The following is a 26,487-nucleotide window of genomic DNA, read 5'->3' as shown; positions in this document are numbered from 1 at the left end:
CAAGGGTACCGCCCCGCTGCACGCCGGCTAAACACACATCCTGCGTCATTCCTCCAGACTGCCCGCCTTCCACCATTAAACCCGCGCGTGTGCCAGGATAATTACTCCAGTCACATGTCCGTTCGTGAGCCGGCTGGCATTAAACAGAACGCCGGTTGGCTCCTCGTGTCCCCTCGCTATTGAAACAATGTCAGATTTTGAGCAAGAACCGCATCACACCTCCACTCACCATTTTCCTCCTTGAACAGTTTTTTCCATGGCATCTGATGAGAAGGAAAAAGAGTTGTCTGGCATAAATAATGGCTAGGGGGCCCATCAAGCCCGCCGGTCACGAGCCGAGGAGTGGCGAGTTGTTCCAGGTCGGCACTGAGAGGGAGCATGGTGGCACGGGCATCATGGCTGCCATTGATGGTGCCATGTCGTACCGCCCCTCCCGTGATTGTGAGCGCGTCATTCGATGTCAAAACGTGTGTCACCGCGTCCTACCTACAGAGAAAGAAGTGGGCTGCATGGACATCACTAGTAGAAAAAGGGTCAAATGTGAAGCACATTAGTGCCGGTTTGTAAAAAAACCGGCACTAATATGATCAATAGTGTCGGTTCGTGGCTGCGATCAATAGTACCGGTTCGTGTTGAGCCTTTAGTACCGGTTCGTGCCACGAACCGGTACTAAAGAGGTAGTGGCAGGCTGGCGTCAGGCCGGGTCCCCACGAGCCCCTTTAGTACCGGTTTGTGCCACGAACCGGTACTAAAGGTCTAACAAATAGTACCGGTTCGTGCCACGAACCGGTACTAAAGGGGACAAGCCTTTAGTACCGGTTCGTGCCACGAACCGGTACTAAAGGGGCCAATTTTCAAACTCTACACCCCCCCCCCCCCGTGTATCGCCATTTCAGTTTTGAAAAAATCAAAAGAAAATGATAAAAACTTCAAAAAATAAAATCCTTCGAGAGGTAGTTATATTACTATATCTACTAGTTAGGAAAATTTGAAAACTTAAATTTGGACATGTTTTGCAAAAAGTGTAGGGAAAAATGTAAAACGGCTATAACTTTTGCATACAATGTCAGAATAAAACGTATAATATATCAAAAAATTCAGCACGAAAATCCGCATCCAATGGAGACCGCATACGGCCTGTTTGGAATTTTTTAGAATCCTCAAATTCGAAAAGGAAAAAAAGATATGGCCAAATTTCAGTTTTTTTAAAAAATTTGGTTAAATTTGGTCAAACTACTTATTCAAGAAGTATTAATGTTACTACATAATTATTCAAGAATATTAGTGTTACTAAATAATTATTTTAATTTTTTGAATTTTGGTCAAACTATGGTCAAACTATGGTCATACTATGGTCAAACTTATTCAAGAAATATTAGCATTACTAAATAATTACTGTTTTTTTAGAATAATAGTTTCAAACTCAAACGGTGAAATGTGTGACTTCATGCTCAAGCTAAACTCCTGAGGGTCAATAGGATTGACATCTTACTATTGTCAGGAAAACAACAAGTGCATACTCGGAAACGAAGGAGAATAGAACCTGAAAGTTAAGCGTGCTCGGACTGGATTAGTGAGAGCGATGGGTGACCGGTCGGGAAGTTAGATGATTTGGAATGAGTGATCCACACTTGAGCAGTTAAGAGAGGTGATTAGAGACTAAATAATCAAATAATTCAGAAAAATCAAAAATCAAAAAAAAATTCCAAAATTTTCAAAAAAAAAATTCAAAAAAAAAAAACCTTTAGTACCGGTTGGTAACACCAACCGGCACTAAAGGTCCCCCATACTAGGGCGCGAGCTCACGCCACGTGGTGGCACTTTAGCGCCGGTTCGTGCCGAACCGGTACTAAGGGGGGGGGCTTTAGTGCCCACACTTTAGTGCCGGTTCCATAACCGGCACTAAAGGCCCTTACAAACCGGTTTTAAAGCTCCATTTTCTACTAGTGCATCGACGAGGTGGTGTCCAACACGTCTGCGCTCGCCACCATCGTCGAGGAGAAGCTGTCGCTTGGGTCCCATGAATGCCATACCGAGGTGACACCAGCGTACACAATCGGTGTCTTGCCCTCTGGCAGGCCACCGCCGTTCCCAACCCAAAATCAACTCTGGCCTGTGTAACGTAGGAACCCTTCCCCACTGGCAGAAGCATCAGTTGGTTGTTCCACTCCGATGAGTGGTAGGGAGGCGAGCTGCTCTTTGCGTTGAAGCATATACCTAGGGCTCACAGCTGCCGGACATGGGGACGACATTGGAGATCCGCTGCAGCCGGCAGTAGACTATTCAAGGGTATCCATGTCGCCGGAGGATATTCGTCGTCGCCGGCGCCGGCTGTAGAGTTTTTAGTTAAAAATATGTCCAAAATGTAAACGTTTTTGTCCGGTTTGTATCGAATCCACTGTGTTTGCATGAATTTCATCCGATTTTTTTAAAGAAGTGTTCGAAATATATGCGGACAACGTTGGATGGCCGATTCCTATATCCGTATCCACGGACTGATCCCCTGTCCGTGGACGAATGTGGGAGAAAATTTACCGGTCGCCGTTGGAGATGCCCTAATCAAAGGCATTTCCTCCAGGCGTACTAGCAAACATGCCTTTCCTCTACCCGGTCAGACCATTTTTGCTGGCCAATCAAGAGTTGAACTCCGGAGAGAATACATATACGTGTTCTTTGTGTTTAAGCGCGTGCTGATCAAAGGAGCTAGCCTCCAACTCTATGAAAGAGCCAATTTGTATGATAATTAACTACAAGTTGATGATGGCATGTTGAGGATCAACAACGAATCAAGGACCAGCATCTTTTTATCTTGCACTTCTTAATTTGTACTACACATCTCCGTAGCAAGCATCACCTTTTTTTGGTCATTAACTACGTGTAAATGGGTTTATTTGGTGTACATAATTCAGTAACTAGGAGTAAGCACTCGCTTCCTACATGGTGTATGCTACACCGAACTGAGTACCAACCGTTGTTTATGGTGGTGTGTATGCGGTTGGAGCAAGTGGCCAGTGAGGTTTTTACTCAACATGGATGGCAGCATAATCTCCGGATCGCTCCACCACCTCCTTCGACAGAGGCATAGCGGTCCTATATGTCTCATTTTTGTCGACATGGATGGCAGTATTTTCGGACGGAGAGAGTAGTAGAGAACATTTGGTCATGGGTATGGTAAAGAAATGACATTTCTTCTGTTCAATTGTTGTATAGAGCCGTGATGAACACAAGGTATCGTGTGGTAGCTGGACTATCTAGTTCATCTAATGTGGAAGAAAAATTGAAAAGGCAATGAAAGCTTAAGGTACAATCCAAGTTAAGAGTATTTTGGTGCAGAGTAATTAAAAACATCCTACCTTCATATGCATAATTAAGAAGGCATGTGATGGGGTTATGTGTGTGCCCTATGTGTGGCCTTGCTGAGGAAATGTTACTTCTAATGCCCTTATCACACGTGAGCATGCAAGTTTATTCTTGGATTCTTCTTGAGAATATTTTGACATAAAACTCCCAAGGTTGCACCCAAAAACATGGTCAAGATATATCTTCGATCCATATTTCCTTGATGCAAGGAAGAGCGCTATTAATGCTTCAGTTATGTGGGAGAATTGGAGTAGCCGTAAAGAAGATACTCATGTTGAGGAGAAGTACAAGCCACAAAAATCAATGTAATTGACTGATGAATTGAATGCTTCTTTGGAAAAAATTGATCAAGGGCAAGCCAAGGATGTGGATAGACCACACTATCAATGCTCAATTTGAAAGTCCAAGAAAATACTTCAATTTAATTCAAGTTTCAGATTCATTTTGTTATCTTTAGATTAATGCACATAAACATCTACTTAATGCTTAATATATATAATTAGGGGTGAACTTGTGAACGGGCACATGAATGGAACTCATACAAACAATCATATGCAGACAAGACCTGTGTTTGTCTTTTATTTCCAAGTTTGAAATAGTCTAGTTCGGGTTCTTACATGATAGTGCATGTCACTTTATTCTTCACCGCTACAACGACCAAACCATGGTCTAAGAAAACGGTGTTTCATATATCTAGTACTAGAGTTCTTCTCTTCTCAATTAGTACTCACGATGCCAAATGGCGCAATGGTGGTCGAGCAATATGGAGGGATGTAGACATTGCACATTGCTGGTAGTGTCTGCAGCGCTAGGTTCCTTATTTACTCAAACTGCGGCAGTTGCTGAGGTTGGACAAAGCCATCGGCCTGTGGGTTTTGCTCAGATGGCTGGAAGGAGCCCTGGGCTGATGGATATTGTTGCTGAGGTTGCTGCTAGAAGACCTGGCTCGACGGTTGTTGTTGTTGTTGTTGTTGTTGTTTTTGTTGTTGTTGTTGATGGAGAATAATAGCATGAACGACATTGTGGATGACTTGGCACCGTGACAGCTCGGGGGTCTGCCACAGTTGCTAACAACATAATTGTTGCAACAGATGGTAACTTTGTTGTGATACTTGTGAGCTTGCATGTGCTATGTTGGGTTGTTGCAAGACGACATCCCTGCATGGAATCAGTTGTTTTTGTAGAATTTGTTGAAGGATTTGTTGTTGTGGTTGTCATTGTTGTTGTTGTGCTTGTTGCTGCGAAATTGTTTGTTGTGGTTGCGGATACTGTGGTTGTGGTTGTGGATATGATTGTTGTGGTGGAAATGGTTGCGGTTGCGGACATGGTAGTTGTGGAGGAAATGGTTGCGGCTGCGGATATGGCTGTTGTGGTCGAAATGGTTATTGCTGCCCTGGAAATTGTTGTTGTTGCTGCCCTAGAAATTGTTGTTGTTGCACCAATGGAACTTGCTCTTGTGGTTGTTGCTGAGATGGATTTTCTGGTTGCAATTGTGGCACTGGAACTCTAACTGCAGTTGTGGCGGTGGTCGCTGTCGGTGTCAAAACCGGCGAATCTCGGGTAGGGGGTCCCGATCTGTGCATCTTAGGATGATGGTAACAGGAAGCAAGGGACACAATGTTTACCCAGGTTCGGGCACTCTCGATGGAGGTAAAACCCTACTTCCTGCTTGATTGATATTGAAGATATGTGGAATACAAGAGTAGATCTACCACGAGATCGTAGAGGCTAAACCCTAAGAGCTAGCCTATGATGGTATGATTGTAATTGTGATCGGCCTTCTAAGGACCATGTTCTCTGGTTTATATAGACACCGGAGAGCTAGGGTTTACATGGAGTCGGTTACAAGGAAGGAAACATAATATCCGGATCGCGAAGCTTGTCTTCCACGCAAAGGAGAGTCCCATCCGGACACGAGCCGAAGTGTTGAGTCATGTGTCTTGACGCTTCTATAGTCCGGACGATGAATATAGTTCGGCTGTCCGGATACCCCCTTATCCAGGACTCCCTCAGTAGCCCCTGAACCAGGCTTCAATGATGATGAGTCCGGCATGCAGTCTTGTCTTCGGCATTGCAAGGAGGGTTCCTCCTCCGAATACTCCAAGGTGATTATCGAACACGTAGGTCGTGTCCGGATCTGCAAGATGATCTTCACATACCCTTAGCATAAATCTGTTCTGCTGGAAATCTTCGTACATTGTGCCCTTGCATCATGACCTGGTCCAACACGAACCAGCGCTTCGTGCTCCACCTCGACTCACGTTGCGAGGCGGTTTTATCGGCACGTCCTGTCAAAGCAGAGATCGTGTCCCTCTTAATACGGGATCCTTCATCAATATGGGCATATGCGACCCCACGGCGATGGTTGGTATAATTCCGTGTTTTAGACAAGTCTCAAGCGGCCATGCTGAGGACTCTTGGTATTCATCCCTTTTATAAAGGGGTCGAGGCCTACGCCTCATCTCCACCTCTCCGCTCCTTCTCATACCTCGAGCTCCATCGCCCAAAAACCTAAGCTCCAGCCCCCCAGATCCTCCAGAATGTCCGGATCCAACGCAGCTGGCCGGTGGGTGGCCTCCTCGATTCAGGAGGAGGATATTGCGAAGCTTAGGGAGGTCGGATACCTGACTGCTGATATCCAGCATAGGCTTCATGCTCCGGGGCAAGTCATGCCCATGCCGGAGCCCAATGAGAGCGTCGTGTTTACTCCTCACTTCCTCCGAGGCCCTTTGTGAGGGGGCTCATGTGCTACTATGGCTTGGATTTCCATGATCTGGCTCAAGACGCCATCCTCCATATCTCGTCTTTCATTATCGTGTGTGAAGCTTTTCTCCACGTCAACCCACACTTCGGCTTATGGCTAAAGACCTTCAATGTGAAGTCGAAGATGATTGAGGGGTGACATGCGGAGCGCGGAGGCGCCATAAGAAGCAGGAACACCGATGCCCCATGGCCAGAGGGTTCTTTTCCGGAAGTGTCCGATGTATGGCAACGGAGATGGTTCTATGTCATTGCTCCCAGAGGCACAAAGTGGGTAGCTGCCCCCGAGTTCCGCTTGGGCCCTCCGTCACAGTTAGCGTCTTGGACCGACGAAGGACGGAATTATGGGCCTGCTGGCGATGTGCCAGAACTGCAGAATCGTATCCGGGAGCTTATTGAGAGGGACATAAATGTTGTCAGCATAATGCAGGTGATGATAGTCCGGCGGATGTTGCCGTGCAAATGTCGACCTCTCCGGATGTGGGAGTTTAATCCGGAGGGTCCTGGACTATTAAGCACTTCTTCGGCCTGAAGCTCGAAGGGATCTGTAAATTATTCTCCGGACCACAAGTAAATTGTCTGGACACCACCGAGGATGCGGGCCTAAGCTGCAATCGCCTAGATGCCCAAGTAAGTAACCTTAAAGCCGGATACTTCATTTATATTTATCATAACTGTTATTCTGACAATCCCTCCGCGGCCAGGAATGGCTCGCCAAGGCAAAGAGAATCAGGTGTCCGGCGCCACTTCCTGAAGGCCCGCCTGGTCCAACCATTGCAAAGATGCTGGATCGGGCGCTCAGCAAAATTCCTACAGGGAAAGGCGAAGGGAAGGGCAGTGAAGTTGAACTTCACGCGCTGCACATCCAGACCGGGGAAGTCGCTACCCGTCCTATGGAGGATAGCCGGGAAGGGGAGGTCAAAGCCTCCTCCCCACGCGGGAGGAAAAGGGCCGCCTCTGAAGATTTGGAGGCGGAGACGCCCAAGCAAGGGAAGAAAACATCTCCAAGGGGTTCTGCCGTGATGGGCGCCCTCACCACGTCATGCCCACCAACGGGCCAGCCCTCGACCGAGCCGTAAGTTATTCATCAATTCGAAGGTGAAGTGTTACTCCGAGATCCATAACCAGGACTTCGTCTTTTGTAGTCCGGCGAGTAGCTCTTCTCAACAGAGTTCGTCTTTGGGGGACCTTCGTCCGGAGATGATGGAGAGCGAGACTCCACCCAGCTCTCCGCCTCATGAAGCGGGCGACACGGAGGTGTCGTCACGGAGGAGTCTGGATCTGCCGAAGCCGGAGGCTAGTACGTCAGCCGCCCTGAGCCCGGAGCGTTTGGCTCCTACGGGGGGCGAGGAGAAGGGTCCGGCGCAATTTAATGTCCGGCCGGACGTACTGACGGGCCATCTGGAGCGAGCCGCACTCTCGGAGGAGCACCGCTCTTTAATGAGCATGGTGCTCACGAAGATTTCATCTGCTACCGGCGGCTTGAATGAGGCATTTACAAGCCTGCTCAAAGGCTTTGAGGTATGTAGTGAAAAAATGCACAACTTTTTGGTTATGAAACACGTGCTAGGTGTGCTCCCTATAGATAGTCGCCCCTGAGACTCTGGTTGCCCGCCATAGGCGTCAAACGGTGGATCATATACTAATGGCTGCGCCGTACATGTGCCCAGGTATACAAGGATCCGGCAGCCGACCAGTCTGTTGAAGTTGCCGAGCTAAGGAGGCAAATTAGATCAATCGATGCCGATATCATGCTGGTGAATAAACGGCTGGAGGAGTCCCAGGGTATGTGCTTGGTTTTTATTATAATGTATAGGAAGATGCCAAAAGGCATAATATTAATGCAATACGTGTGCACTGCAGATGGTGCTGCTGCCGTGGAGGCCCTGAGGGCGGAACTTGCTCAAGCCAAGGAACAAGCTCGGGCTAGCAATGCGGCTGCCCTAAAGGCGGTCGAAGAGTTGAGAGCCGAACAGGCTGCTCGTCGCCGAAGAGAGGAAAAGATAGATGAAATGGCTGAAGAGTTAAAAAATGCCGCCGACCGGTACGCACTCCTTGAAAAGGAGAATAAGGCTAGTTCGGCCGAGCTGGACAAGGCACATAATGCCGCCAAGGAGATGTGGACCGAGATCCGGAGTATGCGGGAGGAGCTCCAACAAGCTGACAAAATCGTGGCTGGGGGCTCATACTTGCTGCGGACGAAGTTCTTGGATCCGAAGTTTGCTCCCCTGGCGGGTCGCATGAGTCCTGCGGACGCATATGCGGACTTGGCGAATAGTACAGCTGACGCTGCCAAGTTCTTCGAGGGTCAAGGCGATGAAGAAGTGGAGAAGCTTTTCTGGTCGCAGTTTAATGCTCCCACTCGCCCGCTGCCACTGAATGACAAGGTGGCTGCTATGGCGGAGATCCACAGGCTGTCCGGACTGGCAATGCGGTCTGTAATAGACCATCTTTGGCCGAAGGGGCCTAAGCCGGACAGCTACTTTGGTTTAGTGCAACAATTCCTTGGAGCGGTGTCCTGGATTGACGCCCTGAGAAGGTCGGCATGCATAGAAGGTGCGCGGATGGCTCTAGCCCACGTTAAAGCCTACTGGACGGATATGGAGGCCACGGTAATAGCGAGCCAGGATCCGGCGGGAGGCCAACATCCGGCCGAGCACTACTTGGTGCAAGTCACAGAAGGTGCCCGCCTGATAGAGGTGCAATGCTCGAAGAGTGTTTTATTCGAGTGATAAGTCGAATCATTGTAGAAAACAATGTTTAGTTTAATTATGAGGCTATGTTTATACTTTTGCCCGGAAGTATGATTGTCCTCCCTTTGCGGCTATTCTTATATGTATAAGTAGTCTAAAAGATAGCAGTCGTTGGCTTCAGCCCCCTCGCGGACAATGCGAGGGTGTTGGCGAAAAAATATGCATAAGCACACTTGATCCAACGTCTTGGTCCATTAAGGAGGTGATCGCACGCCGAACTAGGCATTCGGACTATATAGCTGTAACACTTTCGCTTAGCCATGGGAGTCTAAGGGTGGGGACTATGTAGCCCCTGGTACCTCTACGTGCATCCAAATATGGGCGCATGTGTACATGGCCGAAAAACGGCCCTTCGTTAAGGCGAAGGAATATTTAGGGATTCCGGTGAGTCTTCGAGTGGTTGAACAGTCTCTCGCTGCATCATGACGGCCAGTTTTCGGCTTTCTCTACTGAGGTGCTCATCCGGAATAACCAGGGCACAATCGTAGTAGTTCTCCTTTGGCCTGCCTTAGCCGGATGATAGCGGAACATAAGGCGGCCTACCCAGGAGTCGGGCAAACCCAACATTTTGACCTAAGACATGATTCGGAGCTGATGCATATATGGTCAAACTCGTGACGCCGAACACTCCCGAGGGTATTCGGTCTTTTGTAAAAGAAGATAGGCTGACAAGAGCCTATTTTATGCCCTTTATTTCTAGGTACGTGCATTTTAGTCTGCCGTGGCCAAATGCCAAAAACGGCAGTATCCTCTGTGGGTAGAGAACCCATGGGATGGTTAAACAACAAGAGGCAGTAGAAAAGGATTACACAGGGGCTTAATCTAAAAAGAAACCTGTTGCACAAGGCCCTGCTGCACGTCTGCGCCTTTGTCTCTATTGTGCCGTATCCTGGAAGGGTATCGCGCGAACGTTGTCTGTAAAAAAGAAAAACTCACAGGAGGCTGCATCGTAAGTATGCGATTAATAATAAGAGTGTAAACTATTGGCCTGCCAATAAGGTCGAGCTAAGCGTGGGGCTGTATTAAATACAAACAACGCCTGGTTTCCCTTATGGGATTATATATACAGTGCCCTGTTTGAATTTATCCGGGCTAACGGACTCGTCTAACCGTGTCTGTGGTCATAATGACCAATCATGTTTTCTAAAAACTGGAGGCCGCTTATAGTACGGCCGCCAGGGCCGTCGCATATTCCTCTGCGCGTGAATGGCGCTTTATGATTCTGCTAACGGTGATGACGCCACGGGGACCGGGCATCTTGAGTGTAAGGTGGCCATAGTGCGGCAGTGCGTTGAAGCAGGCGAAGGTCGTTCTTCCTAGCAATGCGTGATAGCTGCTTTGGAAGGGTGCGATATTGAAGAGCATCTCTTCGCTTCTGGAGTTGCCTGGGGAGCCGAATGTTACTTCCAGCATGACGGAGCCCCTGGCGCAGGCTGCAACGCCTGGTATCACCCCTTCAAAGGTGATGTTGCTTTGTTTAATTCTGGATGGGTCTATCCCCTTTCTGCGGACAGTATCCTCATATATTCAATTGGGACCACTGCCGCTGTCCATGAGGACGCGGGTGAGACAGTATCCGTCGATTAGTGGGTCAAGCACCAAGGCCTGTGATCCTCCGTGCCGAATACTAGTTCGGTCGTCCGTGCGATCGAATGTGATGGGACAAGACATCCAGTAGTGAGACGTGGGTACGACGGGCTCTACATCGTGTGCTTCTATGGGCGCGCGTTTTATGCCCTCTCGTGGATGTGCGAGTCGCGTGGATCATGTTGACTGTTTTAACCTCTGGCGGGAATTTTTTCTGTACCACGGTGTTCGGCTGGTGGGGTTCATCCTCTTCTTCACTTGGTGTGTCCCTCCCCTTGTGTTCGGCAATTAATTTGCCGGCCTGCTTGAAAACCCAGCACTCTCTATGGGTGTGGTTCGCAGGTTTCTCCGGGGTGCCATGAATTTGGCATAGTATGTCCAAGACTCTGTTCAGACCGGACGGTCCGTCTTTACTGCCTTTCAATGGCTTATTTTGCTGATCAGGTCGAGAGCCCCTGAATCAGGACAATGGCAGCCTTAACAAGCCTTATGACCCGCTTTTACGCGGGTGAGGATAGCTGGTTGGCCCGTAAAGGCAGGCTTTTCTTGGATGAGGTGCCGGCGAGCCATTCATCACGGATGCTGTGTTTGAAAGCCGCTAAGGCTTCGGCGTCCGGACAGTCAACAATTTGATTCTTCTTAGTGAGGAATCTGTTCCAAAGCTTGCGGGCGGACTCTCCGGGCTGTTGGACTATGTGACTTAGATCGTCTGCATCCGGAGGCCGGACATAAGTCCCTTGAAAATTGGCCCTGAAAGCGTTTTCGAGTTCCTCCTCTAAGGGCATTTTTATCCCTAAGTGTTTTGGTGATTGATGACAATGCTTTAGCGGACTAATCGTGTGCCTTGAGTTTCTCAGTTGCTTCATCGCTGGGCACAAGACGGTTCGGTGCCCCTCAAAGACTATTGAAGACGACATTTTTCTACGTTTCTTTTTGGTGGATTTGAGTCGTAGGAGAGCCGTACTATTAAGAGGGGGTCCGCGTCGGAAAGGTTCGGGTGGAATCATCACGTACACGTTTCCTTCCTTGTCTCCTCCTTTCCCTTGCACTTTCTAGCATTCCCCGTATATCCTCTATGTGAGTGTCTGGACTACTGTTGCTGAGCTTGCGGTAGTACTGCTCCCTGGAGCGGTAGTACCGCAGGCACTTGCGGTAGTACCGTGCCCATGCGCGGTAGTACCGTGGGAGCCCAGGGTAGTACAGCTCCTTCGGAGTCATAGTACTGTGGCTCCCTGGCCAAGTACTGCTGCCTCGCGGTAGTAGGTGCGGATGTAATTTTTTACATCCGCACACACACGGTGGTACCGTGCCTTGTGCACGGTAGTACCGTGACGGATGTTTGCATCGTCTCTTTGACCACGGAAGTAGGCACGGATGTATTTTTATTCATCCGTGCCATTTCCAGACTAGGACTTACCTGCCTCGCGGTAGTACCGCAGGTGGGAGCGGTAGTACCATGCTCGCGGTAATACTGCTTGTGTTATAGTCTCTGAAGCTGTCGCGGTAGTACCGTGGTCTCCCACGGTAGTACCGCGGGGCCTTGCGGTAGTACCGCGCTCTTGGAGCAGTAGTATTGCATGTCGCAGGCTGGTCTAAGTGGATAACGGTTGGATGTTGTCCTCCACTATAAAATGTGTGTCTCCTACCTCTAGTTGACCACCTCTTCCATCCCTAAGCTCCATTGTTGCTCCAAGCTCCATTTTCGGCCGATCTCTCTCCCTAGCCAATCAAACTTGTTGATTTGCTCGGGATTGGGTGACAAGGCCCCGATCTACACTTCCACCAAGAGATATTCGATTCCCCCCACTAATCCCTAACGGATCTTGTTACTCTTGGGTGTTTGAGCACCCTAGACGGTTGAGGTCACCTTGGAGCCATAGTCCATTGTGGTGAAGCTTCGTGTTGTCGTTGGGAGCCTCCAATTAAGTTGTGGAGATTGCCCCAACCTTGTTTATAAAGGTTCGGTCGCCGCCTTCAAGGGCACCAATAGTGGAATCACGGCATTTCGCATTGTGTGAGGGCGTGAGGAGATTACGGTGGCCCTAGTGGCTTCTTGGGGAGCATTGTGCCTCCACACCGCTCTAACGGAGACGTACTTCCCCTTAAAAGGAAAGAACTTCGGTAACACATCCTCGTCTCCACTGGCTCCACTCTTGGTTATTTCGTGCCTTTACTTTTGCAAGCTTACTTGTGTTGTATCCATTGCATGCTTATGTTCTAGTTGTTATTGCATCATATAGGTTGCCCACATAGTTGCATATCTAGACAACCTATTTTGATGCAAAGTTTAAATTGGCAAAGAAAAGCTTAAAATTGTTAGTTGCCTATTCACCCCTCCCTCTAGTCAACTATATTGATCCTTTCAATTGGTATCAGAGCTTCGTCTCTTTATTAAGGACTTTGCCGTCCGAAGAGTATGGTTGACGCCACAGACGTTGTGGAAGAGCACTCCGGTGTGAATCCTACCTCGTCTATGGCCGATGGGGGAACCTCGGTCTCTCATGAGGAATTCAATGTGGCTCTAGACACATTGAAAGACTCCATGACGACCAAGGTTGAAAGCATGTTTACTAAATTTCTAGAAGGACTTAAATTGTCCACCTCACTAATGAAAGTGGGTGATCCCGCTAACAAGGTGACGGATGCTACCTCCGACAAGGGGGGAGCTAACAGTGAAAAGGGTCCTTCTACTAGCGGTAAAAATGGCTCCGGCATCTTTGCCCATGTGGAACCTCCAACTTATGGTGGACCGATTCCGTCTACTCATTTAAATCATGTCGGTCCTCCTCCTAAGATTGTGAAAAATGAGGATTTTGATTCTTGGGTGTATCGCTTCAAGCGTCATTTAAAGCATGTGAATACTAATCTTTGGAGAATCATTGAAGAAGGTTTCTATCCACATGACCCAAGCAACTTCACCCCTCGAGAAGCCGTGGATAATCAATTCAATGAGAATGCTCTCTTCATCATCCAAGAAGCAATTCTCCCCAAAGATCTCCCTCATCTTCGACCCGACGCCACGGCCAAAGACGCGTGGCGGTGCGTTGTGTCTCTTTATTGGGGAAGCATGAGCATTCAACGCTCCAACTATGAAGTAGTGCAAGATGAAGCCAATGAGTTTGCTATGAAGGAAGATGAAGAACCTCGTGAGCTCTTTCGGAGAGTAACCAAACTTGTGGTCTCGCTCCGAGATCATGGGAGCAAGGACACGTATGACAATTGGATCAAACGCAAGTTTCTCAAGGCCATGATGCCCTACAACAAGTCCATGTCCTCCGTCATTCGTCAAAGGCCGGACTTCCACTCCATGACCTCAAGTTAAGTGTTGGATGAGTTCGTTGCAATGAGCATCTTGGACAGGACCGCCGATAATGCGGTGCTCCGATCTCAAAGAGCAAAGAAGCCCAACCTTGCCTTGAAGGCCAAGGTTATTGTGGAAGAAGAGGAAGAAGAGGAAGATGAGGAGAGCAATCCCGAAGATACAAAATATGATTATCACGAGCACATGGCTCTCGCTTCAAGGCAATTTTGGAGCAAGAAGAACTCAAGACCCAATTTCAACAAGAACAACTCAAGTGGCTTCAAGAGCAAACAACGAGTTAGAACTTGTTTCAACTGTGGCAATGTGAGCCATTTCGTTGCGGATTGTCCTTACGAGAAGCGGGAAGACAATGGTGGCAAGCTCATCCGGAGAGACAAAGCCAAGTCATTCCCCAACAAGAACAACTTCACCAAGAAGACTCCTACTCAAGGGTTGGTGGTTCAAGAGGAGTACCGTGAGGATGACGATGATGATGAAGATAGTGAATCAATGGCCATGGCATCCGTTGCAATTGCCACAACTCCCCGGGTGTCTCTCTTCGATTCACCCAACGAGAACATCACCGCCAAGTGCCTCATGACTAAAGCCACCAACAAGGTAACCCCCAACATCAAAACCACCATTATTCTTAATCCTTCTTTGACGGTTGGGATTGATGATGGTAAGGGGTCTAATGAGGAGGTAAATGATTTTGAGTCCTTTATGAGTAAGCTCAAGGGCAAATCCAAGAAGCACTTTGTTGCTCTCTTGGAACAACTTGGTGAAGCCAATGACATGATCGAGGCTCACGAAGAAACCATCTCTAAGATGGAAGGTCATAGTCATGACTATGCCGATGAGATATCGGATCTCTCTAATGCTCTTGAGGAAGAGTGTGGGCATCGTTTGGCTCTTGAGGAGTCACAAAACGATGACCATGCCAAGTTAAAGAAAGATCTCGATCATGCTCTTGTTGTGTCTCGTGTGCTGACTTCCGAGAAGTCTAAACTTGGGGTTGATCATGCTAGACTCAAGGAGGAGTTTGATGTGCTTGACAAGGCCCACAAGGTCTTGAAGGGTGCTCATACTAACCTCAAGAAGTCTCATGCTCAACTCCAAGTTAAGCTAACCAAGGAGAAGGCCACCTTTCCTCACTTAATCTTAATTGATAACGCAAATGCTACTAACCCGTGTTGTGAGCATGTGCATCTTGTGGAGGAGAATGCCAAGTTGAAGGAACAACTCGAGAGAGGCCTTGTGTCATGCATACAAGGTGAGAAGAACCTAAATGACCTTTTTAGCAATCAAAAGGAAGTTGTGGCAAAGGAGGGAGGTGGGTTCTCACCCAAGTCCAAGAACAAGAAGAAGAACGAGAAGAAGAATGACAAGACCAAACGACCTCCCCCGCTTAAGCAAACTTTTGTGAAGGAGGGAGAAGGTGCTCCTAAGGAGAAGAAGAACACTGCAAAGAGTGGTGATGCCAAAAAGGGCAAAGTCACCTCTCCCAACAAAGTCGGCGACTTTAACCCTTCTTATGTGTTGTGCCGTGCTAGTGATGGGCATGTTTATGCTAAATTTGTTGGTTCTTCTTATGAGTACATTGAATGGTCTATTTGGGTTCCTAAGACCCTTGTTACTAACATCAAAGGACCCATTACTCAATGGGTACATTAAACCAAGCATTGATCTCTTGTAGGTGTTTGCTTCTGGTGGGGGATCATGGTTGCTCGATAGTGGAGCAACAAATCATATGACCAGGAGCAAGGACTTGGTGGTGGACGTGCAAAAGATCCCATCTATGCCCAAAAATGTCGAGTGGGGTGATGCCTCACATTCTAAGGTATTGGGTCTTGGCAAGGTTGTCATTTCTCATGATCTAACGATCAAGAAAGTCATGCTTGTTGAGTCCCTTGCATACAATTTACTTTCCGTTCGTCAACTCGCACTCATGGGCTTTGCCACCTTCTTTGATGTTGATACCGTGGCCCTATTGTGGAGCAAGACTCTTAAAGTAGCCTTTGTTGGGCATGTCGAGAACGGTCTCTATGTGATTAACTTTTCGGAGCGACCCACTAAGACCGCGACATGCCTAATGGCTAAAGTTGATGTGGGATGGCTTTGGCATTTCCGTTTAGCCCACGTCAATATGAGATCTTTGCAAAGTCTTCTCAAGGGGGACCATGTCCGTGGACTAAAAATGTTAGTTTTGCCAAAGATCATGCTTGCAGTGCTTGTATCGAAGGAAAGCTTCATGAGACGGCTCACCCTCCCACGACTATCATCTACTCGAAGAGACCCTTGGAGCTCCTTCACATGGACCTCTTTGTGCCTCCATCCTTTGATAGTCTTGGGGGAATAAAGTATTGCTTGGTGATTGTGGATGATTATTCAAGATATACTTGGGTATATTTCTTCAAGAGGAAGAGTGAAACCCAACAAACCGTCATCGACTTTGCAAATGAAGCTCAATGACAACATGATGCAAAGATCTTGACAATAAGAAGTGACAACGGCACCGAGTTCAAGAACTACACCTTGGACGAGCTCCTTAGTGATGAGGGGATCAAGCATCAATATTCAGCTCCATACACCCCTCAACAAAATGGTGTTGCGGAGAGGAAGAACCGGAAGTTGATGGATGCGGCAAGGACCATGATGGCGGAGTTCAAGTCTCCATACAACTTTTGGGCCGAAGCCATCAACACCGCGTGTCATGCATCAAATCGGCTCTATCTCCGCAAAGGCTTGAACAAGACTCCTTATGAAATCCTCACCGGTAACAAGCCCAATCTCAAGTACTTCTGGGTGTTCGGGTGTAAGTGTTTTATTCTCAAAAAGGGTGTCCGTTTGTATAAATTTGAGGCTAGAGCTTATGAGGGCATATTTTTTGGTTATGCTACAAACTCTCATGCTTACAGTGTTCTCAACAAGTCCACCGGACTCATTGAGGAGACGTGTAACGTGGAGTTTGACGAAAATAACGGCTCCCAAGTGGAGCAAAGTGGTACTTGTGATGTAGGTGATGAAATTCCTCCCCAAGCCATAAGAAGAGTGGGTATTGGTCATATTCTACCCATTGAGGAATCCCTTGTGGCCGAAGGAGAAGGACAATGCTCCACTCAAGTGGAGCCATCACCTCCCCAAGACCCACATGCTTCCGAACAACAAAGTGAAGGCTCGCAACCTCATAAACAAGACCAAGGGCAAGATCAAACTCAAGATGGTGGTGATCCACCAAATGATGCCAAGGTCAAGTTTCCCCCTTGAGCAAGTTCAAGATCAAGAGCAGATCAAATCTCGAACAAGCTCAAGACGGCGCTCAAGATAATCAAGTTGATCCTCCTTCCTCCACATCCGAGAGAACTAGAGCGTGTGCCGCAAAGGATTCTTCCAGCTCACCAGCCAAAGGTCCCTTCCTCCACATCCGAGGAGGAACTAGAGCGTTGTGCCGCAAAGATTGCTTCCAAGCTCACCACCAAAGGCCATCTTATGGAGAATGTGGTTGGAAGCCTAAGAAAGGGGGTAAGCACTCGTAGACAATTAGCAAACTATTGTGAACATCACGCGTTTGTCTCTTGTGTTGAACCCCAAAAGGTCTATGAGACGCTCGAAGATTCAGATTGGCTCAATGCCATGCATGAAGAACTTAACAACTTCGAGTACAACAAGGTGTGGAGATTGGTGCCACGGCCGTCAGGGAACCATAATGTCATTGGAACCAAGTGGATTTTCAAGAACAAGCAAGACGCTCATGGGAACATCATTCGCAACAAGGCAAGATTGGTAGCACAAGGCTACTCCCAAGTCGACGGTATCGACTACGGTGAAACCTTTGCTCCTGTTGCTCGCCTTGAATCCATTCGTTTGTTGATTGCTTATGCTTCCCATCACAACTTTAAGTTACAACAAATGGATGTGAAAAGTGCTTTTCTTAATGGTCCTATTAATGAGTTGGTTTATATCAAGCAACCCCCCAGGTTCGAGGATCCTTACTTCCCGGATCATGTGTATCAACTTGATAAGGCACTCTATGGCCTTAAACAAGCCCCACGTGCGTGGTATGACCACATTACCGAGTTGTTACAAGATCGTGGATTTGAAGTTGGGCAAATCGGTCCCACTCTTTTTACTAAGAAGGTCAAAGGGGAGTTGTTTGTGTGCCAACTATATGTTGATGACACTATCTTTGGTTCCCCTAACAATGCTTTCAATGAAGAATTTGCCGCTCTCATGACCTCTAAGTTCAAGATGTCTTCGATGGGAGAGTTAAAGTTCTTCCTTGGTTTTGAGATCAAACAAAGAAGAGAAGGTACCTTCATCAACCAAGCCAAATACACTCAAGACATGCTTAAGAGATTCAAGCTAAGTGATGTCAATCCGGCCTCTACTCTAATGCCCACCAAGTGCCAACTTGACATTGATCCCAATGGTAAAGCGGTGGATCAAAAGGTATATCACTCTATGATTGGATCCTTGCTTTACCTTTGTGCATCTAGACCAGATATCATGTTGAGTGTGGGAATGCGTGCATGGTTTCAAGCCGTACCAAAGGAAAGCCACTTTGTGGCGGTCAAGCGAATCTTTCGATATTTGGCTCATACCCCAAACTTTGGCCTATGGTACCCAAGAGGAGCTAACTTCAAGCTTGAAGGATTTATGGATTCCGATTGGGAGGGAGACAAGGTGGATAGGAAGTCCACTTCCGGAGGGTGCCAATTTCTTGGTTGCTCTTTGGTGAGTTGGTCTTCCAAGAAGCAAAGTTGTGTGTCTCTCTCGTCCACCGAAGCGGAATATGTGGCGGCCGGTAGTTGTTGTGCACAACTCCTATGGATGAGACAAACTTTAAAGGAATATGGTGTCATTTGTGACAAAGTGCCTCTTTGGTGTGACAATGAAAGTGCCATCAAGATTTCTCTCAACCCGGTGCAACATTTCAAGACGAAGCATATTGAGATTCGGTATCACTTCATTCGGGATCACATTAGGCGAGGGGAGATCAAGCTCAAGTATGTCAACACTCATGATAACCTTGCAGATATTTTCACGAAGCCCTTCGATGAAGCACGATTTCGCGAGTTAAGGCATGAGCTAAATATCATTGGTTTGATCAATGTGACTTGAGCCCGTGCACACCCCATCTCACTCAACTTGTTGTCTAGTTTAGGTGCGGGCATGGACATAGGGGGACTACCGTTCTCTCAATGAACCCTCCCTCCCCCATTATGCATAAATCGATCAAGTCTGTCACATTAACCATTTTTTATGGTACTTGTGCTTCAAAGATGAGTTTCGATTATGGGCCCAAGGATAATTCTTCGCGGTGCCATACAAACTGACTCAAACATAGGTGGCTCCGGCCACCGCCCTCTCTTTTTGAGAGGGTGTGTTGCGTGGTTGCTTCTTGTTGTCTTTCTGCCTTTGGGTTGTGCGTGTTCTTGTGGTGTCTCTTGTGCTAAAAGTTTCCTTGCAAAGACCTCTTTTGTGTTGAAACCTGCTTTTTCTTGAGCTCATGGTACTACCGCAGCATGCTACGGTACTACGCGTATGGAGAGCTCGGTACTACCGCCCCCACGCGGCAGTAATTTTTTACTACCGCCTGGGAGAGCGGTACTACCGCTTCGGTGCGGTAGTTCCACCCAAGCGGTACTACCGTGATGATGTGCGGTACTACCGCGACATCTTTGACGCGTGGGGATAAGGATGGGGAGGGGGAGTTCCAACTCCCCCATACCCATTCATCAGTTTCCCACTTCGTCTCTCTCTCCCTCGCTCAAGAACGGGGCCGGGGTCCTTCGCCGGATCTCCGCCTCCGGCTGCTCTCCTGCGATTCCGTTCGGTGGGATCATTCCCCACCACGTGCTCTTGCCATGGGCAAGGGTCTTTTCCCAACTCCCTCTCGCTTTTGTTGTTTTCTTTGCCTCTAGGTTTGTGGGGAAGACTTGTGTGTTCTTGAGATTTTAGGCTAAATCTATGCAAGAGTAGGCTGTAGGAGAGTAGTATCGTGTAGGGATTATACTTGTCTTTTTGTCCTGTGCTAGATTTGATCAACCGTAGTACCGCCGTGGTTTCGCGGTTCTTCTCAGATTCAAACTTTGGTTTGGATCTGACGCGGTGCAGTACTACCGCGCCACCTATGCGGTACTACCGCTTGTCTGGTACTACCGCCCGTCAGGCGCGGTACTACCGTGCACGCTACGACACTAAAATTTTACTACCGCTCCCACCCCGGTACTACTGCGACTTGGAGCGGTACTAAAATTTTAGTACCACCGCATCCGGCAGTACTACCGTGGATCCCATCTATCTCATGGAAACTTTCACGTATACTTCCTATGTGGTTCTTGTGCTTTGCCGTGGTCTTTGCATTGATCCTTTTTGCCTGTCGTGGGTGTTTTGCATTTTGTGTCTCAGGTGGTGGCTCTCGTCGTTCCAATCCCAGTCGTGACACTGGCTCCAAGCGTCTGCGCAATCCAAGTGATGCACCAGAGGGCTCCTCCTCTGCCCCCAAGCGCCATGTCAAGGCCACCGCTAGCAAGCACAAGGAACCCGCTAAGGGCATGGACGAGATACCCCAATCTGAGTACATCCGTCTCAGGCAGCTCAACCCGTATGTGATTCCTCGTGCTACCGTTAGAGGCTGTGAGTTGTTTTGGAACAAGCAGAAGACTCTCACCTATCTGGATGTCATCAAGAACAAGCAAAATACCTATGTGGATGTCAAGTGGATAGACATGCATCACCTGAGGAAGGATATGTATCATGAGTACTTTGGAGAAGCTCTGGATTTGGTGGAGCAGTTTGATATTGAGCATGTGATCTATTTCCATCTTGACTATGACCCTGAGCTTATTTGTCAGTTCTTTGCCTCAGTGTTCTTTCACCCTGGGGAGGAGCGGAGGATGACCTGGATGACCAATGGTCGTTAGTTGACTGCTACCTGGAAGGAGTTCATGGATCTGCTCCAGGTTCCTGATGACGGGCTCAACTCACCAGTGGGTGTTCGCCCCCATGCCAATTCTGAGTCTGCGAACAAGGACAAGCTTCAGCCGTTCTATGTTGAGAAGGTGCTTGCCAATAGCAAGTCGACGTGGATGCTCAACTCTTTTCTGGATATCATGTATCGCATCTTCCGCAACTCTCTGTTCCCTCGCATTGGTGACAAGGACAAGGTTCATGCCTATATGGTGGATATGATGCTCCTCTGCGAGGAGGCTCGCGTATCTCAGACTCAGCCACTTGATGTCACACACATCATGTGGTGTGAGCTTCGGTTTGCGGTGTTCAACAGCAAGGTGCCTATCTATGGACCATACATGTTTCTGTTGATCTCCAAGACTTGGGCGAAGCAGTACCCTGGTGATGAGTTCCTTGCTCCTGACTGGATTCGGCATGATCCCATCAGTCTCCGTGTCAAGTCCAAATGGGCCAACACTACTACTCGTGCTGAGGCGACTACTGCTAAGAGGGTTGTTGATGAGGATGAGGCTGAAGCAGAGGATGTTGCTGCTAACCGTGCTGCTGGGTCTTCCCATAGTTCCTCTATGCCCTTGTGGGCCAAGAAGCTGAAGGACAAGATGAAGACTCTTTTATGCATACAAGCTAAGGGGCAGTACAGGACTCACGTGGCATCCAAGGAGAGTCGTCGCCATGACAAGAAGATTCTGAAGCTGTATGGAGAGGACGTGTCTGGTGGGTCTGAGGATCACATTACTCCAGAGGTTGAGTGGATGGAGAAACAAGGCTACAAGTGGACTGATTCTAAGGAGGACGTCGAGGAGACCATTCTTGCTGCCGGGTCTGAAGAGGATCATTGGGATGATTTCTCTGCTTGAGCCACCACTTGTGTGTAGGTGTCCTCTCTGCCTTTTTGGCGTCTCGATGCCAAAGGAGGAGAGAGTGTAGGGATTTGTGAGTCGTGTGTCGTGTTTCGTGTGTTTGCGTGTCTCATTTGAACCTCGTTTCGGTTGTTTCGGTTGATTTGGTTTAGTTTGTCCCTCATATGGTGTAAGACATATGCACTCTACCTATCTTAGTGAGCTAGTGTTATATTGTGCTACCTTTGTTTATGCACTTACTTAGATTGTTAGTCTTACATGCCTTGTCTCTAAAATATAGGGGGAGTGTTAATCCTAGCTAGTGTGTTGTGCAGTCCAAAGCATCCATCTAGATTGCACACATCTAGGGGGAGCCCGTCTACATTTTAGAGAGGAGGGGTTTGCCTATGCTCATTATTTTTTCCCTTGTGAAAATCCCGTATTGTCATCAATCCACCAAAAAGGGGGATATTGTAAGGGCATTTTTATCCCTAAGTGTTTTGGTGATTGATGACAATGCTTTAGCGGACTAATCGTGTGCCTTGAGTTTCTCAGTTGCTTCATCGCTAGGCATAAGACGGTTCGGTGCCCCTCGAAGACTATTGAAGACGGCGTATTTCTACATTTCTTTTTGGTGGATTTGAGTCGTAGGAGAGCCGTACTATTAAGAGGGGGTCCGCGTCCAAAAGGTTCGGGTGGAATCATCACGTACACGTTTCCTTCCTTGTCTCCTCCTTTCCCTTGCACTTTGGAGCATTCCCCATCTATCCTCTATGTGAGTGTCTGGACTACTGTTGCTGAGTTTGCGGTAGTACTGCTCCCTGGAGCGGTAGTACCGCAAGCACTTGCGGTAGTACTGTGCCCATGTGCGGTAGTATCGCGGGAGCCCACGGTAGTACTGCTCCTTCGGAGTCATAGTACCGTGGCTCCCTGGCCAATTATCACTGCCTCGCGGTAGTAGGCGCGGATGTAATTTTTTACATCCGCGCCCACACGGTAGTACCACACGTTGAGGGCGGTAGTACCGTGGGTTCCCACGGTAGTACCGCTCCCCCCGAGCTGTAGTACCGTGGTTCCCTGGCCTAGTGCCGTTGCTTCACGGTAGTAGGGGCGGATGTAATTTTTTACATCTGCACACACAAGGTAGTACTGCGCCTTGTGCACGGTAGTACCGTGACGGATGTTTGCATCGTCTATTTTTATTCATCCGTGCCGTTTCCATACTAGGACTTACCTGCCTCGCGGTAGTACCGCAGGTGGGAGCGGTAGTACCGCGCTCGCGGTAGTACTGCTTGTCTTATAATCTCTGTAGCTGCCACGGTAGTACCGTGGTCTCCCACGGTAGTACCGCATGGCCTTGCGATAATACCGCGCTCCTGGAGCAGTAGTACCACATGTCGCAGGCTGGTCTAAGTGGATAACGGTTGGATGTTGTCCTCCACTATAAAAGGTGTGTCTCCTACCTCTAGTTGACCACCTCTTCCATCCCTAAGCTCCATTGTTGCTGCAAGCTCCATTTTCGGCCGATCTCTCTCCCTAGCCAATCAAACTTGTTGATTTGCTCGGGATTGGGTGACAAGGCCCCGATCTACACTTCCACCAAGAGATATTCGATTCCCCCCACTAATCCCTAGCGGATCTTGTTACTCTTGGGTGTTGAGCACCCTAGACGGTTGAGGTCACCTCGGAGCCATAGTCCATTGTGGTGAAGCTTCGTGCTGTCATTGGGAGCCTCCAATTAAGTTGTGGAGATTGCCCAAACCTTGTTTGTAAAGGTTCGGTCGCCGCCTTCAAGGGCACCAATAGTGGAATCACGGCATCTCGCATTGTGTGAGGGCGTGAGGAGATTACGGTGGCCCTAGTGGCTTCTTGGGGAGCATTGTGCCTCCACACTGCTCTAACGGAGACGTACTTCCCCTTAAAAGGAAGGAACTACGGTAACACATCCTCGTCTCCACCGGCTCCACTCTTGGTTATTTCGTGCCTTTACTTTTGCAAGCTTAATTGTGTTGTGTCCATTGCTTTCTTATGTGCTAGTTGTTATTGCATCATATAGGTTGCTCACATAGTTGCATATCTAGACAGCCTATTTTGATGCAAAGTTTAAATTGGTAAAGAAAAGCTTAAAAATTGTTAGTTTCCTATTCACCCCCCCCCCTCTAGTCAACTATATCGATCCTTTCACCTCCCAACTCCCAATTGAGTTTTCGGGGAGGCTTTTCAACCAGTGTCTAGCTGGTCCCTTCAAGTTGAGGGGATGGTATTTGATGGCGTGGAGGTCATCCCCTTGAGACATGTGAATATGCAGGATAAAATCCTCGATCCAGACCCCTGGGTCTGTCGTGCCGGCGTATGCTTCTATGTTCACAGGTTTAAAGCCTTGTGGGAATTCATGGTCCAGTACTTCTTCGGTGAAGCACAGGTGGTGAGCAGCCCCTCTGTATCTGGACGCATTGTGGCATGTAGTTGGCTGTTGTTGTGTCCGGGGTTGATTCCGAACTGGTATCTGGCTTTTATGAATGTTTGGGTGACCATAGTTCTGCGCTGGGGTGTGTCTTCTAGATCCATATATGGACCTGGCTGCACCGGTCTTTTTATCCGGATGCCCGCGTGGATCGTGCGCAGTGTCCACGGCCGCTCTATTATGGTTGTGAGGCGGTACGTCTGGTTTCTTGGTCGAATTTTCTTTTGGCGGAACGGCCGCATCGTCGAATTCTGGCAGCAGCTTGCGCTTCGGATAGCTTTTCGTATGACGGTCATCGCCATATCTTTCTTCGGTGTCTAGCACCCTGTTCCATCTGCGACTTAGCTTTTCCCGTGCAGCCTTGAGCCGTTGCTTCTGCTTTTCTAGACTTCTTGCGGTGGCCATAAGCTTTCTGTGGAGGTTGTCTCGTTCCACTTGTTCGTCCGGGATGATGAATGCATCGTTGTCCAGATTGTCTTCCTGTTCTGGGGTGGCATCATGAGCTCGTCCCTCCGGATCGTTGTGATCGGGTATTTTCTCCGAACTTTATTTGGTGTGACCTGGCTCGTCCTGCTCCATCGTTGGGTCCATGTGGTCATTATTGCTTTCAGAGTTTGCGGGTATATCAACCCTTCTTGCGCTCTTGTCTCTATTTTTGCCATTGCTAGACTTTGAGCGGCGTCTGCACCGCCTCTTTGGCTTTTGCCCGGGTGTTTTATCGTTCGGGTTGCCGTCCTTATTGGGCGTATCTACCATGTATATGTCGTGTGACAAGGTAGTAGTCCCGCGCTCCAGGTGTTCTGGAGCCTCTCCTGCATCGTCGTCCATACCATCGATGTCTCCGGAGTTGAGCACGTCGGCTAATTCTTTGATCGTGGCAATGAAGTGGGTGGTGGGTGGGCGCCGAATTCCTTCATCGCATGCTTCCCACTCGGGTCGGACATAGTTCGCCCCAGAGTCTCCTGACCAAGAGAGAGACTTCAATGAGCTCAGCATGTCGCCAAAGGGCGAGTGCTGAAAGATGTCCGCAGCGGTAAACTCCATTACCGGAGCCCAACCTGGCTCGGCTGGCTCGAGAGTGAGCGGACCAGGACCAACATCCGGATATGAGTCCGGGGGTCCGGGGTTACAGGGGGGGCCAGTGTTCGGCTCCACCGCCGATAAGCGTGCGGCCTGCGGAGCGGGGTCCAGCCCTCCGTCCATAGGCGCCGCAACCTGTCCTGAATTTAGATCCAAGGCTGCTTCGGGGATAATGTCCCGGGCACTATCCGACAGCAGGTCTAGGCCGTGCTCGTCGTGGCTATCCGGCACTCCTGGCGCAGGCCCGAATCCGTCGAAGATCAAGTATCCGCGGATATCTGTCGTGTAGTTCAAGTTTCCAAACCTGATCTGGTGGCCAGGGGCGAGGCTGTCGATCTGCTCCAACTGGCCAAATGAATTGGCCCGCAGTGCGAAGCCGCCGAACATAAAGATCTGTCCGGGGAGAAAAGTCTCACCCTGGACCGTGTTGTTGACGATTGAAGACGCCATCAAGCCTCGAAGCGATGACACAGAGGAACTCTCAATGGAAGCACCAACGTCGGTGTCAAAACCGGCGGATCTCGGGTAGGGGGTCCCAATCTGTGCGTCTTAGGATGATGGTAACAGGAAGCAAGGGACACAATGTTTACCCAGGTTCGGGCCCTCTCGATGGAGGTAAAACCTTACTTCCTGCTTGATTGATATTGAAGATATGTGGAATACGAGAGTAGATCTACCACGAGATTGTAGAGGCTAAACCCTAAGAGCTAGCCTATGATGGTATGATTGTAATTGTGGTCGGCCTTGTAAGGACCATGCTCTCCGGTTTATATAGACACCGGAGAGCTAGGGTTTACATGGACTCGGTTACAAGGAAGGAAACATAATATCCGGGTCGCCAAGCTTGTTTTCCACGCAAAGGAGAGTCCCATCCGGACACGAGCCGAAGTCTTGAGTCTTGTGTCTTGACGCTTCTATAGTCCGGACGATGAATATAGTCCGGCTGTCCAGATACCCCTTATCCAGGACTCCCTCAATCGCCACGATAGCAAGGAGGGCAAGGATGAGAAAGGTCTTCATGGTGGATTTGTATTGACCACTGCTTGCTTGGCTTGAACGATGCACTCTACTTATGGGAATGATGGATGGGGAAGGATGATCATCATGCTACAGGCCTATTTATAGCTGACATGGCATCATCTCCTTCACAATTAGCATTTTCTTGTCTGGAAAGTGCTTGGATGCTTCCTAAAATCATAATTTGGTATGTTGTGTTTGGTGGCACTATCATTCCACTACCAAAAAGTTGTGATAACACACATGACTCATCTTATTCACTTTACAACTCAAACACTAATCTAGATTGCCTAATTTTTTGAAACTAAGTTTGTAATGTTTTGCAAGTTGTTATGTGTAAACTAGATAAGC

At 48.5% G+C, this 26,487-nt stretch overlaps 1 pseudogene; it reads right to left on the bottom strand.

Annotated features, from left to right (window-relative positions):
• Positions 1 to 3,913: 3,913 nt before the first annotated feature.
• LOC123135671 (alpha/beta-gliadin A-III-like) lies at positions 3,914 to 26,208 on the bottom strand (annotated as a pseudogene).
• Positions 26,209 to 26,487: the final 279 nt, after the last annotated feature.

Source organism: Triticum aestivum, chromosome 6B (genome assembly GCF_018294505.1).
Source record: "Triticum aestivum cultivar Chinese Spring chromosome 6B, IWGSC CS RefSeq v2.1, whole genome shotgun sequence".
NCBI lineage: Eukaryota > Viridiplantae > Streptophyta > Magnoliopsida > Poales > Poaceae > Triticum > Triticum aestivum.
Note: the sequence above shows the minus strand (reverse complement) of the source record. Positions and strands in the feature narration are given on the sequence as shown.